Consider the following 20,175-nt stretch of genomic DNA (forward strand, 5'->3'; position numbering starts at 1 on the left):
TGAGTGTTTCATTCAATTGTCTGTTCAGCATACTTAGGTTTATTAAGTGCCTATCATGTTTAAGTTACTGTGAATAACATGAAAAGCATAATCATCACAACCTTAGCAACGTTATCATAAGTTCAGGAAAATCTACAGTGCTACATTTATTAAGTACAAAAGGTATTCTGGTGATGGGAAGCCCACGGGGATTACAACTGAGATGGGAACACAAAATGATGTAAAAATAAACATATTATTTTTTAAAAAGGTATTCTGGCCCTCCCTGGTGGCGCAGCCGGTTAAAGCACAGCACTGAGAATCTAAAAGCCTCTTCCACATGAGTTCGATTCCCGTCTGCCCCGGAGGTGACCACATGGTGTGGGAGACCTCTCCTGACCTACCTGCTGCTCCCCTCAGCAGTGTACTTCATCGATCTGCCTGTTCTGTTCCCCACTCTGTCTCTGGTGAAGCCTCTCACTGCCCCTGAGCCTCTAGCCTGTACCCCAGTTCTGTGTGCACAAATAATTAAATCTTAAAAAAAAAAGGTATTCTGTGCATTCAAATAATGATGCACTCCTCCTCAGTAGTCTTTATTAGTCCTCTTTTAGAGCCACTACTCCCTTAAGCCTAGAACTGGTATTTTAAGATGCAAATTGTGTTTAATGAATCTCGTCAAAGGTGTTATTTCCATGTGCCTAAGCCCACTAGATGAGCAGTGATAAAACTGTAGTCTCTTCATCAGAAAGTTCTCCAATCAGCTCATTCCCATTGATATGACAATTTGGAAAATGTGAACCAGAAAATTCACTTTGTTCTTTTGAAATTTCAGTAGGCAATTTTTAATCCTCTGAAAATACTTCTATCTAGGAAACTATCTTACAATCTTATGCAGATTTTAATGAGAGTATTTCCAGGAATATGTTTCTTATTTTAAATAGCAACATAAAGGCCATTTATTAAAGGAACAATAAGCCACTGTGGCAGTTGGTAAGGACAGAAAGTGACAGAAACAATGCAAGGTCACCAAGTCATTTTCTTCCTCTCATTTTGGAAGTTGCTAGTGAAGGGAAAGATTCCACATTTCATTTCACTAGGTGTTTGTTGATATTACTTACATCTAATATCTAATTAGTTACATCTAAGATATTTGCATTCCTTTAATAGTACTTGAATCTGTATAATCAAGAGATTTCTGAGTCCTGTGTCTCAATTTGTCTTATTGCCAAGAATCCTACTTGATACAGACTTTTCAGCAAAATAGTTGTAGTTGAACAAGTAGTTACTATGATTTCACTTATTAGTCACTCTTCTTGTCATTGAAATAAAAAAAAACATTTTATCCTTCTTTTTATTTCTATTATGATTGATATTCCCTGTTTTTTTAATGTCCCAACTTTTTAATAATTTACTTAATTTTTCATTGAATTAACACTGGTTTATAACATCATATACAATTTAGAGGTATATGATCAGAAGTTCACAAGTTTAGGTATATTTTACAACACACTCACCCACAAGACACCCATGAGCCTCCTCCACCATAACTCATTGTGACCCCTCCCATTTTATTCTTTCCTCTCTCCCCCCATCTGGTCACCTCAATTCTACAATCATATTTCTAGGGTGTGTTATTGATTTGGTTTTGACACTTTCTGTGTATCTCCCATATATGTGACACCACTCCATGTTTGTCTAACTTATTTCATTAGCATAACTCCCTCCAGTCTATCCATAGTGTCACAGAAGTCACAAGTCGTTTTTAAAGCTAAATACTATTCGATTGTGTATATATACATATACCACATTTTCCTAACCAAATCACCAGTCTCTGAATACTTAATTTGTTTCTATTTCTAAGCTATTGTAAATAATGCCACGTTGAACATGTATAGAAAAAGGTTCTTTGGTTGCGTGTGGCCTTGGCTTTGTACTATGATTTACTCACTGTGTGGTGCTGTGGGCCCAGCACTGGTATCTGGCTGCCCAGTACCACTGTGGGGTGTGCCTCATGTGTCTAGACTCCCTGTGTTACAGGCTGCTGAGCTGATGGAGGCACAGCCTTTGGCTGCTAGCTAGGTTGAAAGAGGTGCTCAGGATCACTGGGCTGCAGGTGGTGGTACACCTAGCTTTGGGATCACAACCTGGGTCTTGCCAGTATGAGCCTGGCAAAGAAGTTGGCCTTGTGCGTAAAGCAGAGACTGTTCAACTGGGGCGTCGCTGCAGACACACAGGGCTGAGACTTGTTGACAGCCTGGCACAAGGTATATTTATAGAATGCATTAACTTAAAGATAAACTTCAGTTTAATTAAATTATTAGCAATTTCTAAACAGTCTTTCCTTCAAGAGTCTTAGTACCTTGAATCTTGCCAAGAAGTAGGGATATCCCCAAGTTCACACCACCACACCCTAGAATCTTCAGAATCAACAACTGAATCATTTTTCAGATCCTTCAATCACTCAGTGTTAGGCAACTCTAATTGCTATGAGTTTCCTTCTGTGACTCTTTCACTTCCTTATCAACTTCCTATGAAATCATGATTGGAACAGAAGTTAGCCTTCACATGGACTTGCCTCCAATTTCCCAAAGTTCAGATTTTCTTAGCTGTGACATTTGTTAGTGAAATGAAAGTTTAGGCTGCATATCTGGCAACCATCTGTGATTAGTTAATTGAATTGTTCCATGTACTTGACGCCACCTTCAAAGGGATTTTCAGCTTGGATGACCAGGCCTCCCTTCTTGCCAGTCTTGTCTTAGAATTATATTACTCCTATTAATTATGAAAGAAAAAGAATAATTTGTCCACCTTCTCATCTAAAACAATCTCATCAAAATGATACTCTAAAACTCATAAATTTGTCATTAGAAAAGTAGTGTTTATTGTTAAAGACCCAAAGTTTTATAGAACATGTCGGGTATATGCAATATACTATTTTTTCCAAACCCATTTTTTCCTCCCACTTAAGATGCTAATATAAACTGAAGTATGTTTGCCCTTATGAATATGTCTTAATTACTTGGGAATTCTTTTCATTTATTCCACATCTTTCATTTTAGTTCATACATTCTCACATCTAAAGACTTAATGTGCTTTTTTCATCTCTGTCTCCATGTCTTCTCTCTCTTCTTCTAACTTACCTCCTTGGTACTTCAAGCATAGGACATTTCCAGATATAAGTAATCTGACTGGACTTCTATACAACTAACTTCCCTTTCTAACACTCTTAAAAATTGCTTCTAATAGGTAGCTGATATATCTAAAGTGAAGGGTATTTCTAACCTTCGTATTCAGTTGCTCCCTTTCCTTTGTTTTGTACTTGGGCATATGTCTATTTAGAATGAATCCTTATGGGTAACTAACAGTTTGCATATACCCGACATGTTCTATAAATATTGTTCCTCTGATAAATAGTTTTTATTCCTTGAGACCAGTCACCCAGTAATGCAGACATGCATTATTATGAAACTGACAAGTTTAAATTCCCTCGAGTTTGACAAAATGAAAACAGGTTGCATTTGCTCTTCATTTCCTGGTTAAAAACTGCATTTTCATACAAACATAAATTACAAATGGAATTATGATAACGGATTACTCCCCCTCCCCCAAAAGCACACAAATCATTTGTAATCCTGCCCTGGAGTGCTATATAGTTGGTTTATTGCATATGCTCACAGCGTTTGTCATCTATTCAATCACTGCTACTTCTCGTGGCAAAGTATACAGGGGGCATTTAGCAAACCAGTATGTCTCTTTTCCCCTAAGTCTACTATTAGGGTGTAGAATCGTCAGTCAGAGCACTGCTGCTTCACAATAGGAATAATCCTGAGTGTGTATCTTCATTTTATTCATCTTCAATTTCTGTTTGACAGAATTTCATGCTGCTGGAAGATGTTACATTGACAGGCAAGAGATAATTTCGTTTTTAATCCAGAGAACAAGAGCCACTTGGGAAGTGAATATAAATGTCCTCTGGGTGTCCCAGAGATATGCCTCATCCCTGAGCTGGAAGGAACACACCTCTGAGAAGGAAACAACTTTGATCAGTGAGTCTCTCTGGGTAACATTAGGAAAAACAGATTTCACTGATTCCCCTATGAGTCTTGGGGTCTGAGATAAAGTAAACCCTTCCATTACCAAATCGGCTTTCAAGTGGCAGTGATTCTGTCACTACTCCCTGGCAATACTTTTCAGTGAGGAAATAAGAAAGGAGGTAGATGCCTAAAGAAGCCTCTGATTTTTTCTTTTCAACATGTCATGTATACTGAGTGCGAATAAGCTGTTATGAGCCTTCTCTTTTCCAGCACTTATCTCAGCTGGCTCAACTTGGTAAATGTCTAGTTAAAGGCTATGGCCAAACCAATTGGCTCAGGTCTTTACAGCAATACTGTTCTCAGGTCAATCCCCCGACCTTCCTGATTTGTTAATACTTAAGCAAAGAAGCTTTTTTTTTTTTTTTAAATTTATTTATTCGTACAGAACTGGGGTACAGGCCAGAGATGTGGAGGGTGAGAGGATTCACCAGAGACAGAGTGGGGAGCAGAACAGGCAGATCGACGAAGTACACTGCTGAGGGGAGCAGCGGGCGGGTCAGGAGAGGTCTGCCACGCCATGTGGTCTCCTCTGGAGCAGGCTGGAATCAAACTCATGCGGAAGTGGCTTAAGCTTCTTTGTGCTGTGCTTTAACCCGCTGTGCCACCTGGGAGGGCCGAAAGAAGCTTTAGTATATCATTGAGTCATGTCCCCACAGGGCCATATTCCTGAGGCTCTAAAGATGTTTCATCAAAGGGCCCTCCCTGGTGGTGCAACAGGTTAAAGCACAGCACTACAAAGCCACTTGAGCCCGAGTCCGATTCCCAGCCAGGGAGGTGACCCATATGGCACAGCAGACCTCTCCTGTCTCTCCCACTGCTCCCCTCAGCATTGTTCTTCATCAGTCTGCCTGTTCTGCTCCCTGCTCTCTCTGGTGAATCCTCTCACCACCCCTGTACCTCTAGCCTGTACCCTAGGTCTGCATGCATAAATAAATCAATCCTTTTTTTAAAGGTGTTTAATTGATAATATAGACATCACTTTCCTGCTTTCCCTGCCATTGAGAGCTAGGTCAATTTTTCTATGAGGCTAATTATTCTCACTTTTCTCTCTACATCAATTATTGCCTATCTATTACGTATAGGCAGATATTTATACAGCAATGCAAATATATATAACCTGTATGGAACATATCACTAAATACATGTACACACACCCCAAACTAAAGGCCTGTAAGGTCCAAGGCCCTTCATATTCATCATGTGTGTGTGTGGGGGGGAAACGGTGAGTAGGAATGAGCACCAATGGGAGATGAGAAAGGAAGCAAAATTCAGCTCTGGATCCAGTTCTCATCCTGATTTCTCCCACTAAGGCTTCTCCCGAACCAACCTCTCCAGTAGTCCCTCAGGCTCATTTCTTGTCCCTATGGCCCAAAATGTGCCTAGAGTGAGCAGAAGTAAAATGAAGTAGTTTGAAGACAGATTTGGTCTCCAACATGTTAGGTTTGAATTCCAGTTCTGCCATCCACTGCTGCATCGATTGCCCATCATAAAAGAAAGACACAGATACTATTACCTCAACATGGTTCAATTATAAGCTAAAGCTTCTGTGCTTAAGTATTGACAAATCAGGAAGGTTGGGAGATTGACCTGAGAACAGTATTGCTATAAAGACCTGAGCAACAACTGGTTTGGCTGTGGGCTTCTAACAACTTGTTCACACTCAGTTTACATGACATGTTGAAAGGAAAAATGGGTTAAGGAGGAATTAATTGGGTCAATTCTGATAAAGCAGTTGGGGTTAAGGTCCTTTTTAAATGTCCTCAGTGGCAGTTTTTAAACACAGGAAGTATTGCAAAATTACACTGGGTTTAAAATTATAAAATTTAAAATTTAGTTTCCTTTAAGATTTTAAGTTTAATCTTGAGTCATATTATCCTACTTCTAAACAAATTTAAGCAGTAGGTTAAATTTAAATTTTGGTCTAATTTACAACTCTGTCAAACATTTAGAAACTTAAATTTCATTAGAAAGCATAATATATTGGATATGTTTTTTAAGTCCTTCAAATCTACATTGATAAATATTCCTAGGAGCTAGACAAATTTAAAAATAATCTAAATTATAAATATATAGTCCTTAAATTTATATATATATATATATATATAAATTCAATCTAAAATCAGAAACTTAAACCTGTAGATAACTTATATATTTGAAACCATGACCATCACACATTTAACATATTAGCTTTGAACTATTTATGCCATTCCAAACAATATCTGGAGTCACCTTTTCAAGCACTAACTCCCCAGACCTTGTGATTCCTTAATAATCAGAGGCACCTGGGTTATGCTCCTGTCCTGGCTGACAGGTCACCTGTTCAGACTGATGCTGTGCTACCATCCTGAGGTGTCAACCTCAGTTTGTGGGTTTAAAGTTGCATTTGACTTAATTTTTTAACTAGTGAATCAGCAATTCCTACTCAGGAGATTATACTATTTGTTTTCATGATGTCAGTCTATTTACTGCTTTATACTTCTTAGCCCTTACACATTTAATCGTGTGATTACACTTAAGCCACATATAATTAGATGTTAGCTAAAAGACTGTTTTAGAGCCACACCTTCGAAAGAGGTCCTTTTTTGGCACAAGACGTACTTTAGAATGATTGCTGTTATCATTAGTTATCAATATGCCTTTTTTTGAAATTAGTTTCAGGTTTATGTAGACTCCTTGTAACATTTAGGTCAGGTTTTCAAGCTTTATCATAGACCAATATTACCTGGACAATTTGTTAAATCTTTAGATTGCTGGGCTCTATCCCCATGTTCCTAACACAGGACCTGAGAACATACATTTCTAATAATTTCCCACGTGATACACACTGTTTGGATGGTCCAGGAAACACACTTTGAGGAACACACCTTAGATTTTTTTCCTGAATAATTATTCCTACATTTTCTCCTCATGCCCTACGTTCCAGCTATGTTGAAAACACTAATTCAACCAATAGTTTATCTATTACCTACTATGTATCAGATTTGGACTAAGTTCCAGGGATACAATAGTTAACTAGCTATTAATGCGCTTGCTTTCATAGTATGTAAACCTAGAGAATATTGAATGCTTCTAGAATTCAGGGAAGCAACTTCTCCTAAACCAGACTGAGAAGATCTACAAAAACATACTCTGCAAGGTAAATCTTAACTAAGATTTTAAAATCAACTATGATTTAGGAAATGACACACAGACAGGGATGAAGGATAGGACTCATCGTGAAAACTAATGTACTAGATGACTATTAACACCACAAATATGTAAAATGCAGAATTGTAAAAACGATATTTAAAATGAGCATCTGTTTCAAATTTATGAGAATTTAAGAAAGTGTCACCAGAGTGTAAAGCACATGGTGATGGTATGACCTGCTGGAACGTGAATTTCCAGCATCCTGACAGTCCAGTATGTGCAGCTGGTACAGACGACAAGGGAAATGGTAGTGGACTAGCTGTGGCCATGGCTACCTCTTAACTATTTCCAGAGATTTGTGTGTGTTTGGTGAGCACAGGAGAGCTCAAACACATTTCCTTTTGTTTCTGGGCACAGAGCTATGCTCTATTTCTCAGCCGCCCTTCCTCTAGATTATATGAAACATTTCAGTCAGTGGAATGTGGTCAGAAGGAATATATGCTCCCATCCATTCTTTGGCCCACAGAAACCTACCTTCAGGTTCTCCTGACTGTCAGCAGGATGTCAATGACCAGGGAACTTGGGCATGGTAGTGGCAGGCCTGCAGGCTAGCAAGGTAGGCAGGCAAGACAGGTGGGAAGGAAGTTCAGGAAGAAACCAAGCCCACAGCCCCCTGTGAGTATTTGCACTTTCTTTCTCTTCCTCTCCAGTTGTCTTATAGCCATTGTCTCTGTGTGGTTCAGCATGCCTAAGTTTCCCCAGCCTCCAGGCTCAGGTGTGCACACCCAAACTCAGGTATCAACAATCAGGCACACCTGCCCCATGCCCACACTCCCAAGTGTCTTCTGCATTAACACCATCAAGGCCTCATGTGATAGCTGCAAAGGCTAGTAGTGCACAAAAAAAAAAATATGTATTAATTCATTTGCCCTCTAGGCACCCTGGATTAATGATGGGAGATCCTTCATCAACCTGAATCCCTCCTGTGTACCAAACCTTTTAGGAACTAGAAATGAAATTTTCATTGTCAAAAGTTTCATGAAATTTATAAGATTTCATGGCTTGTTATGATAACTCCCATTACCGCAACTGATAATGACAATTTTTGTTTGGTTTTAAATAATAATCTGCTCTTAAAATTAAGATCTAGAAAAATTTCTATTCCAAACTTGGTCAGGCCCAAGGAAACCCCAAATACTAGAGTTAGAATTTCTAGGTATTCACCTCTTAAAAGTGGTGGTGAGAACGAGACCATATAACTGATGCTGGTAAATTATTTCCTTAAGTGTCTCTTTTGGTAGGATGTAATCCTTCTGTTTATAATGCTGTTTATCTTATTCATCATTTCAGTTAGCATGTCTTGGATAGTGATTATAGGTAATCAACAAATATACAGGAACTGAATCAAAAATTGAATCAGCTAGGTAGACACATAAGCAAAGGCACATTCAACAAAGGTCTTACTCAACAGTTTACGGAGTTTGGATTTGATCCTCAGGGCAAGAGGCTTAAGAAGGAAATGAAAGCAATCAGGTTTTACCATTGGAAAAAGAGCTATACTCAAACTAAGTTTTCCTCTTGGAAAAGTTTATAATTAGGAAGATCAGTGCAATAGTTCTTACAGTAATCTGAGGGTGACTTCATCAATGGAAACAGAAATTGCACCTAAGGTCTACTTAGAAGGAAGATTTGACAGAACTAGATGACTGTCTAAGTGGGAGCAAAATAAAAGAGTGGAGGGATACCAGGATTATTCCTTGTTTTGTGGTCATGATTACCAGGTAGATGGTACTGATGTCATGAAAATAGGGAGTCTGGGAAAAGAAAACATCAAGAGTTGTACTTACTATGATGTATTACACTCTTCTCCACAAGTCCGCTGACTCATGAGAATCTGACTTCTTTGAGCATTCTAGACCTCATTCCACCTGTTCCCTCTAACTTTCTCCCCTTCTATGTCTATCATTTATTCCTTGCTTTCTCTCCTTTATTCATCTATTGCATCTTATTTATATGTTAGGTACCATTTCCACAGGAAAAAATTTCCTGGGATTCTCAGTATTACACCACGTGCTTTCCTCAGGCTTCCAGGCTTCCTTACAGTAGAATAGCCATTATCATAATAGACACAATAATAGACACCTGAGTACTCTGCATTTTCCACTTATTTATACAAGTTAGTGGAAGATAGGCACTGTCCACTGGCATTTGGTCTCCAGTGTTCATTATAATGCTTGTGTCAGAGTAAGACCTCAAAATAATAATATAAACATAAATGAGTGAATGAGTTAAAACATGAGTAATTTTGAAGAGCACAATATTGAAACCAGCGCATCACACTGGCTTTCTTACTATCTCTTTCTGTTTGAGATTTGCAGCATGCAGCCAGCACAGAGGGTCCTGAGATCATATTTACTCTGTTCTTTCTAGCTCACTCCTTCACTCCTATCCCACCCCCCACCAGGAATGGTCATGAATCACAAATGACTCCACAATTCTCTTAAGTATCTGTCTCTGATCACAATGTAACAGACTCCACAAGTGTTTCCCTTCAGTTAACAAGCTCATCAAAATTAATGCTAAATTGAAAACAGGAAGCTTCACAGTGAGGCAGCTATTGCAAACAAATGAAATATGAATATAGTCTAGCAAATCCTAAGACCTAAATTTCTTCCATACTCTCCAAACTACTAAAGGATGGGGAGAGTGAAAGGGTAACCTTCCATCTCAAATATTGCTAATATAATTTGTAAAGTGACAGACACTTGCCTTGTTGTGTCCAATTGAAATTGGGGTATAAGTGAACACAGAGTAATATCACCAGTGATAATTATGTTGGTATCATGTATCCATAAAATGCAGTGAGTAGCACTTGACCTGTATGTCATTCTTCCCCCAAGCCCTTTACTCCAGCCAATCATAAGAAAACACCTGCCACTATGCTAAGTGAAATAAGTCAGAAGGAGATGAAATAATAGATGGTATCATTAATATTAGTGACCAAACTAAAGGTGAGATACAGGCAAGTTTAAAAATTAACCCTTGAGGGCCCTCCCTGGTGGCGCAGCAGGGTAAAGCACTACACTAAGAAGCTTAAGCCAGTTCCGCATGAGTTCGATCCCCGCCTGCCCGGAGGAGATCCACATAGCGTGGCAGACTTCTCCTGACCCGCCCGCTGCTCCCCTCAGCAGTGTACTTTGTTGATCTGCCTGTTCTGCTCCCCACTCTGTCCCTGGTGAATCTTCTCACCCTCCGCATCTCTGGCCTGTACCCCAGTTCTGTATGAATAAATAAATAAATCTTTAAAAAAAAAAACTAACCCTTGAAAGTTGACTATAGAACTGATGGACTATGGCTGTAGACTATGGGTGATTTGGTAAAAAGTGTACTATGGTGGTGATACCCGAAAGGGTAGTCCCTAATGTTATATCAATTAAAAAGAAATAAATTAAAATAAATAAAATTAATGAAGTGATTAAAAAAAAACAAAAAACAAAAAACCCGGGCCCTCCCAGGTTTAAAGCACAGCATTGAGAAGCTAAAGCCACTTCAGCATAAGTTCAATTCCGGCAACTGAGGTAACCCATATGGCACAGCAGACCTCTCCTGACCCGCCCTCTGCTCCCCTCAGCAGTGTAATTCTTAAGTCGGCCTTTTCTGCTCCCCACTCTGTCTTTGGTGAATCCTCTCACTGTCCTGTACCTCTGGCCTGTACACCAATTCTGTATGTATAAATAAATCTTAAAAAAAAAAGAAAAAGAAAAACCAAATTTAGGTACATCCTACAAAATATTTGACCATCTCCTCACAAAGGTCAAAGTCACTAAAAATGAAAGGACAAAGGGGCTATCATGCATTGGACAAGATTAAGAAGACATTGCAGCTAAATATGATGAAGAAGACATTGCAGCTAAATATGATGTGATACCCTGAAACAGGAAAAGGACATTAGTGTAAACATTGATGAAAGTAAAATAGCTTTGGTAGTATCATTCCAATATTAGTTTTGCTAAATGTGCTATGGTTATATAAAGTGTTAATAATAAAAGATGTTGGTGAAAGACCATGGGGCTCTTTATACTACATTTCCAATTATTTTTTCCAATTCATTTGTAAATCTGACATTTCAAAATTAAAAGTTGAGAAACCAAAATAAACCTAGTGACTGTAAGATCCCATATACAATGCGTGTATTCAAGCACTCTGCATAGGAAGTACATTCATTAATATATACAGTATAATCTAAGAAAGGTTTCTCTTTTATTTGGAAATAAAGTTCCCATTAAATCTTTCGTAAGTCAAATGGCATAAAGTAAAGAAGGCGTTAGCATACATTACACGGAAGATTTTAGAACATGTCCGGACCCCAGAAATAACCTTTCAAGTTATACCAAATAACAAAACCTAAAATAATGTTAACATATAAAAGACTGATAGGATAACTCACTGCTAGTATAAAGTAGAAATAATGCATCTGCATACAGTTTTACCTACCAGAATCTCGAAGACAGAGAACCGGCTGGAGAGCTGGGAGGCAGCGATCATCTGTTAGGCTGAGTCACTGCATCAGGGGAGAAGAAGAGCTCGCCTATTAGTTGTCTGAGTCCATCAAGGCTGGCAGGTCATCAGCCATTCTGCACCTCTGCATCTGCCTGACGGATAAAGGTGGATGTGTGTGTGCTGCGGCTGATTCGGGGCTTTGGAAATGGCACAGGAGGCCTGACTTCTGAACCTCCCCCATTTTCCTATCACAAAACTCGTTGTAGGCACTCACAATCTGCAGATTTGCCCACCCCTTTTCCAAAAGAAAGTCATACTTTTTCTGCAATCATTGTGATGCTCCCTACAGAGGTAGAGATGCTCACAAGAGCTTCCCGCACTGTTCCGGTCATGGCCGTAGTTGGTTTTGAAACCCAGCCTTTCCTAGCGCAACTGCATGCCCTCATTATCTAGCCGTTCTTGGTCACGGAGTGGCGAAATCGCTTCAGTGTCATCTTTATCATCTTCCACTTATGCTGAGATGCTGAGGGCAGTTTCCAGGGAAGGACCACGGCGGCGCCAGGCTCCCTGGTCCCAGCCTCCGCCTGTTTTACGGCTTGTCGCCACCACGCACTGCACGCTGGTTTCACTTTCCGTCTTTGTCGTAAAAGCGAACTCCTGGGATTTCTTGCCCTAGTGAAAGCTGGTTAAGTAGGAATGTAGGACTTTCATGAAAGCCAAGCGGCCTAGCAAGAACTTTCAAAAATGCTGGACACCTGTGCTTCATCTTTTAGTTTTTAATTGAAGTGTGCAAATAATTAGACCACATATTCACAGCTGTACTACATTTTGTTTCCACTTATCCACTTAAGCACCTTCTTTAGATAAATATAATCTATGGAAGAATTATCAAATAATCTGCCTATAAATTTTGAATACAGATAATAGAACATCATACTTTTCTTATTTTCTTCCTCTGCAGTGGAAGTATCAATGTATCCAACTACAAGTAGGAGCTTTGGGGAAGGCAGACGCAGGATGACCTGTTGACCTCTGAGCTGGTTCTAGGCAAATTAGAAGCTTCTTACAGCATCACCCACACTTTCCCAGCCGAAGATGTGTATTTCACTAGTTTCCTGAGATTAAAATATTGTCTAAATTAAGTTTGTGATTTACTCAAAAACCTTTATATACACTTTTAAGATTTGAAGTGGAGAAGAGAAAGATCTACTTGCCTTGTTTCCCAAAATGATCTCTATGTAATCCTCTTGGTTATTAAAGCTGCTATCTAAAATGCAGATTCGTATGCTTTTTCTTAGGTCTCCCCTTCCCCACTGTGGGTGTGGGGCCAGTGTTAGATTATACTTGGGATATCACCCAATAAATCTCCAAAGAAAGCCCTCTCCCAAGTAAATCTTGGACAGTGTTTTAATTATCATTGTTTAATAAATTTAGACTCCCTATCTTGTAGCGATAAATGTCATGTCTTATGTTTGTTTCTTTAAAAGATTGGATATTCCATTTTATGAAAATAGTAAAGATTTCCAAATGACTGAATTAAAAACAAAATTCCAAGGACTACATGAAAGATCAGGACCCATAAGATATACCAGGAATAACATATTTTCAAATTAATAATTCAAACATATTAAAATCTGATTGTTGGCGGGAAGCAGAAAGTGACAATGTAGTTATTGTTTTTCATTCAATATGTTTTTTTTAAAGATTTATTTATTTTGCCTACAGACCTGGGGTACCGGCCAGAGGTGCAGGGGTGGTGAGAGGATTCACTAGAGACAGAATGGGGACCAGAACAAGCGACTGACGAAGTACACTGCTGAGGGGTGCAGCAGGTGGGTCAGGAGAGGTCTGCCGTGCCAGGTCGATCACTTCCGGGGCGGGGATCAAACTCATGCTGAAGTAGCTTCAGCTTCTTAGTGCTGTGCTTTAACCCGCTGCGCCACCAGGACGGCCCTCAATATTAGTTTTATCACAAAATTTTGTTCAATTACTCTACATTTGTGTGTAGATACAAAATTAAATTAACTTCTTTATTACTGCTAAATTTACACTGAATCCCCAATTATGAATTGTATTTTTTTTTATTTTTTTTTATTTATTCATATAGAACTGGGGTACAGGCCAGAGGCTCAGGGGCGGTGAGAGGCTTCACCAGAGACAGAGTGGGGAACAGAACAGGGAGATCGACGAAGTACACTGCTGAGGGGAGCAGTGGGCGGGTCAGGAGAGGTCTGCCACACCATGTGGTCACCTCCGGGGCAGGCAGGAATCGAACTCATGCTGAAGTGGCTTTAGCTTCTCAGTGCTGTGCTTTAACCCGCTGCGCCACCAGGGAGGGCCATGAATTGTATTTTAATTGTTAGAATGTTATATAGCTTATTTTGTAAATTAAAAATTTATATATGTACTATATCAATGCCAGTAGTGAAGATAAATACATCAGTCGTTTGGGCCATCACTTACACTGCCTCTGGAAAGGGTCATTGCAAAAGACAATCAAGTTTTGTGGAGCAAAACATATTATCTTTCTTGCAGCTATACATATGGAATCATTATCTTCAGATCTAATCTCTTAAATGATGACTAACTTTGAGGTAGGTGCTGAAAAATCTCCAGCAGATTTATATGACTTGGTTTTATAGGGTTAATTTTACATCTGTAGCTTCTTTAGTGTATAACAGAGGTCAAAATAATTTGTTGAAGTTGCACATTCATTACCTAACTAATCTGAGAAATGTAAATGTAAGTTTGTAATGTTTTATTATATATCACATATTATTTTAAGCATTTTATTGCTGAAATGGCATACAGCAACATAAGAATGCATTACCAAACAACAAAATAGGTTGCATATTTATACCATATATCACCCTATGCTGCTTGACAAAACCAGGGTAACCAGATCATTCAGCTGATCTTCCACCTGTTACTTTGACAGTGAGATAGCCACCCTTCTTTTTTCAGTATGCATATCTTATCTATAAAATATGTGAGAAATTACTGATTAGAGACCATACATACCCAGCAATGAGCAAAAGAAGCCCCCAAACACCCATAGTTACTGAAGACAACCAGAGATGAAATTGTCCCTAGCAATTCTGTCCAAATGTTCTCTCATTCATGGGGTACCTTATATGTCATCCTTGGAAAAAAAAGCCATCAGTTATGCTGCCTCTGGAAAGGGTCATTGCAAAAGACAAACTTCACTTGGTGTCTTCAACTTTAACAGTGCTGCAGTGCTGTAAAGAGAACTTCTTCCATTGGAATTTTCCCTTACTCCCTAGTAGCTCCAATGATGCTTGAAGATGAGAATACAATCTGGAGGTCTGTGGCATTCATCCCAACTTTATTTTGAAACAACTCTTTATTATACTGCATATTATACCATGTTTGAGACAATTCCAAACCTGACCAGGGGTGTCCATTCTTGGTGGAATGGGGTATAGATTATCTTCATTAAGACAAGTTCAGGGCCAGTGGACAATGGAGGGTGTCAGGCAGAACAGTAACATGATTATAAGAGATAACAATTGAGGCAGGGGCCCTCCCTGGTGGCGCAGCAGATTAAAGCACAGCACTAGAAGCTAAAGTCACTTAAGCATGAATTTGATCCCTGCCCAGAGGTGATCCACATGGGGCATCAGACTTCTCCTGACCCGCCCGCTGCTCCCCTGTACTTAGTCAGTCAGCCTGTTCTGCTCCCCACTCTGTCTCTGGTGAATCCTCTCACCATCCCTGCACCTCTGGCCTGTAACCCAGTTCTGTATGCACATCTAAGTAAATCTTTAAACAAACAAACAAACAAACAAAAATAAGAATTGAGGCAGAGAGGCTGAGATCAAGGGCTCCATGGGAAATCAGTCAGGTTCAAAACGTGGCTCTACTGTGTCCCTTGGAGGAACTCACTCAATTGCTCTGTGTCATGGCATATTCATTGGTAAAATAGTAATGATTGGATTTATGTACTCAGTTTACCCATTGGTAAGCTGCTGAACACTGTGTATTATCACATTCCTCGGATGCCTCAATTAAATACAATCTTCTCCAAGCTTCCATTCACCAGAATAGCAGGAAATTTAATCTGAGCATTATTGGTCCTAGCTACAATTCCCAGGATTAGGAAATTGAGGGATTATTATACAGTCTGTGCCATGTGAGAAAGACCCTTTCATTTCTGGTTCACACATCAATATAGTGCACATGTTGAAGCCCCTTGTCCAAGGTCTTATCTATAAAACATCTGAGAAGTTACTGATGGATGCACTATGATGAAAATATATGGTTGCTTTTGTACTAGAAAAGAGAAAAAAAGTATTGATGGTTCTAAGTCATTGAGGTGACCACAGGAACGGGGCGAGTGGAGGATTGACTGTGACTAAGATCAGGCATCCATAGTAGCAACAGAGGGTGTGTCTGTCCACTCCAAGTGTCTGTGAGTGTCACCATGTAAACATCCAGGTCCTGTTAATTCCCCTGTCTTGAATTTTTTCTTTTGCTCTTAAGATTTTTCTTATTATTTCTACGTTGATTTCCTTAATTTTTTATTCATTGGAATCATTTCTCTGTTATCAGTCTCAGACTTCAAACTAGCCATGAAACTAAGTAGTATTTACATTTTACATACTTTTTAAGTATAGTATTATGTACAATTCCTAATTTCAAAAGACTGTTTGGTCACTGTAAGTTTTTCATAAATATAACATTGTATTTTACTTGTTATTTTTCTTGAGGACCATTGAACCAGGCTGGAGAAAAAGGTTGAGTACCTTAGTGAATCTGATACATTTATTCTATCTGAAACTAGGTTATATCATAGGTATGAAATAGAAATAATGAGCAAAGGACTGTTGCCAAGCAAAAAGCTCTGCCATTCTTCTTTAGTTGAAAACAAAAATTGTTTGAAATGAATGTATTATTTGTATGCAGAATAGAACTGCTCAGGTTCTTGAAAACAGTATTTTCTTTCAATCTTGTTTATTCTGTTAATATACTGAGCAAACTCTCTTTCTAGATAGTGCCAAAGTAAACTTTAGCCCAGCCCATGTCTATTTTTTTTTGTGATTTTCATGATTCTCTGAATTAATAAGGTTTACTAAGTTCCAAGCAGATATACCTTTTGGTACAGAGCTGTCATTAAACTCTGCTGTTTGATTGGGTCCTGAGTAATTAGTTGAGACCTGTTAGTTTAGATTCTTTATTCTTTATAGCTGTCATTGATATTTGTTAATTACATTCATATGTCATGTTAATTTCCAAGAGGGTCACTAGCTTGAGGATGATAATTTCTGCTGTCTTGCTGCACATCTGTAGTAGTTCTATGAACACTCTTCTCTTTCCTTTATCTCTCGTCTCCTCTGTTACTGACCAAAATATTTCATTACTTTCCTGTAGGAAACCCCCAAAGGTATCAGTCAGGTACTAAGACCTACAACCTGAAAGTATCACCTTATATGTATATTAAAAAAGAGGGTCTTTGCATTTGAAATGAAATACCTTACAATGGGGAGGTCTTCCTCTTGGAAATTAAGTGCCACCAACAGTGCTCTTATGAGAGGATCAGACAGAGGACCACGAAGGGAAGAGAACAATGTGACCATGGGGCAGACACGAAACAGCATGCTGACAGCTCTCTGGAACAGTCAAGGAAGGTGTTCTCTAGAGTTTCTGGAAGGAGCACAGCCCTGGGAACATTATAATATCAATGTCTGGTATCCAGATCTACCAACGAATAATTTTCTGTTGCTTTAAGTCACCACGTTTGTGGTAATTTGTCACATCAGTCACAAAAAGTGAGTATGTTCCTTTTCCCTATTTTCAGACTTTTACCAGAGGGAGCAAAGGTAGCTGGAATTTTAGCCACTTTCTAAAATTTTCTTCTAAGTTTATGGAGAAAGGCACAAAGTAGGGGCGGTGGGGGGGGTGGCATTATGAGAACAGGACTCAGACCTCTGGCTCTCACCAGTTAGTTTTGTGGCTTTGAGCACTTAGAATTCCTGACCCTTGTTTTCGCCTAAAATGAGAAGGATCTACCTTGATTAAAAGGTTTCCAAATGATCACAGTTTTTATTATAACTTAAATTTTAGCTTTAATTTCAATACTCAAGCATATACATTGTATTAGTTTAAAATCATAATAGCCTTGGGCCCTCCCTGGTGGCGCAGCGGATTGGAGCACAGCACTGAGAAGCTAAAGCCACTTCCGCATGAATTCAATTCCTGCCTGCCCCAGAGGTGACCACATGGTGTGGCAGACCTCTCCTGACCTGCCCGCTGCTCCCCTCAGCAGTGTACTTTGTCGATCTGCCTGTTCTGCTCCCCACTCTGTCTCTGGTGAAGCCTCTCACCGCCCCTGAGCCTCTAGCCTGTACCCCAGTTCTGTATGTACAAATAAATAAATCTTTAAAAATAAATAAATAAATAAATAAAATCATAATAGCCTAAAGCTCAACTGTTGCATATTAGAAAGTAATCTTTGCAGATCAACTGTTAATTTGATTCTAATGCCAGCCTAAATTATTTTATTGTAGACCACAGCAGACAGCTTCTCACCCCTTTATGTTTAATATAGTGGTTCTCACTATAGTCAAAAGAGGAAGGCAGCATACTTCAGCATTGCTTTGCCCAAACCAAATAAACAAAATGTAAAAACCAGAAATTCAGGTCACACTCAATGATATTCTGATTTTAGTATTTTACAATTCTGTTCATTTTAACATTCTGTAGAAGATTTAAATGCCATAGAATGACCTAAAGAACTGACATAAACCTCTGCTCTTTTTACCACCCTTGCTCCACACCATCCAATTGGTATTAATATTACACTCTAAATGTTTTCTTGCTGGGCATAGACCTTTATGTTTTGTTTTTTTAATCAGTGAAAATTAAAGCTATTTGATTTCCTTTTTGATTTAATTTTCAAATATCATTTTGGTGACCTGGTACACAGACTTGTCTTCTGTCATTTACTTGGAATAGCTCACTATACTTCCCATTCCCAATTTGAACCATCAGCATGAACTTCCAACTAATATCCCTCTCTAGCATGTTGGTCTCACACCATTCCAACATAACTTCATGACTCTTTTTCAGAGGCAATGTATAAGACAACCTCCTAAACCTTTGTCTGATGGTTTTTGTGATACCAGATCTCTATTTACATATACCTTTCTTTTGCTTTCCAATCTGAGCCTTGTTCTGTTGAAGCGACTTTATTTTACTCAACATTACACCGGCATAAACTTTAATTCCACTTTTATACAATAATTTGTGATGCTCTCCACTGCACACTCACAGAAATCCTGTTTTTTCTACTATGCTCTCCAGGGTCTACTTCTGGTTTGACTATCTCTATTTCAGACTATACTCTTTGTTCCCAGGAATATGTTAGAAACTCACTGCCAACTATACCAACAGTACTTGAAATATTCCTTTGTATATAGGCACAGCTATTCATGGCTTCCAGAAGGACAGGTAGTTTTCCTTAATGTTGTTCCCAATTTACTAAGCCCTACCCTCTTCCTATTTCTTTCCCAATTCTTTCATCCCACATTAGTTTTGTTCTTTCTACTCTAATGATTCTCACTCATTCTTCAACCTTGCCTTAGTTTACCATTTAATATTGCCCAGCAGTGTCACGTATCAGAATCAACTAGGCAGCTTTGAAAGATATTGATTCCCAGAACCCATAGAAAGGCATTGTAAATTGATCTAGTGCGAGAACCAATGTGCCAAAAATATATACACATTTAAAATATGTTCCACTAGAAACACTAATAAGGGAACAATATTGTGAAACAATAATCTGAACCAGTACATGACTACTTTAGGATTCCAATCATGTATTATACCTTTTTGCCTTTGTCCCCAAACCAGTCAAACCTAGATGATCAATAAACACTTTGATTAGCTGGCTTTATTTGTTTTAAAGAAAGAAGAGGAAGAAGAGATTGGGGAAGGGAGTTCTCTTACAAATGTCCTGCCAGTTCCTACGTGACATTTATGTAGCTCTTCACAGACTTGCTGAAGATCCCCAAGTATCTGGCACTTCAAGACCATCCTGCAAAATTCTATTCCTTATGTCAGTTCTGTTCGCCTCACCGTGTAGTCATTGACTGAAATGGAAAACATCAGTTAAGGTCAAGATTTTACATTTAAAAATAGTTAATGTGAATATGCAGCTGGAGAAATATTCTTGACAACACCCTGTTTTTTGTATTCTGTCGTAGTACTTATATGTTATGCTCCAGACTCGTGCCTTATTGTGGCGCCAAATCCAATAAGAATGAGTATCAGTGTACTATCTATCAATAGCATGCCTTCATCAAAGCAGGCAATGGCCCTTTGCGGCTCAGGCTGTCTCTAAAAGTGCAGTAGACTTCAACTGCCTTGATGCTCCATGACTGGGCTCACATTGTCTGCTTTCCAGCCTCCTCCATCAATACATCAACCTCTGGAGTGTACAAATGGGATGTGT

The sequence above is a fragment of the Condylura cristata genome, unplaced genomic scaffold, assembly GCF_000260355.1.
Source record: "Condylura cristata isolate star-nosed mole 26May11 unplaced genomic scaffold, ConCri1.0 scaffold00009, whole genome shotgun sequence".
Taxonomy (NCBI): domain Eukaryota; kingdom Metazoa; phylum Chordata; class Mammalia; order Eulipotyphla; family Talpidae; genus Condylura; species Condylura cristata.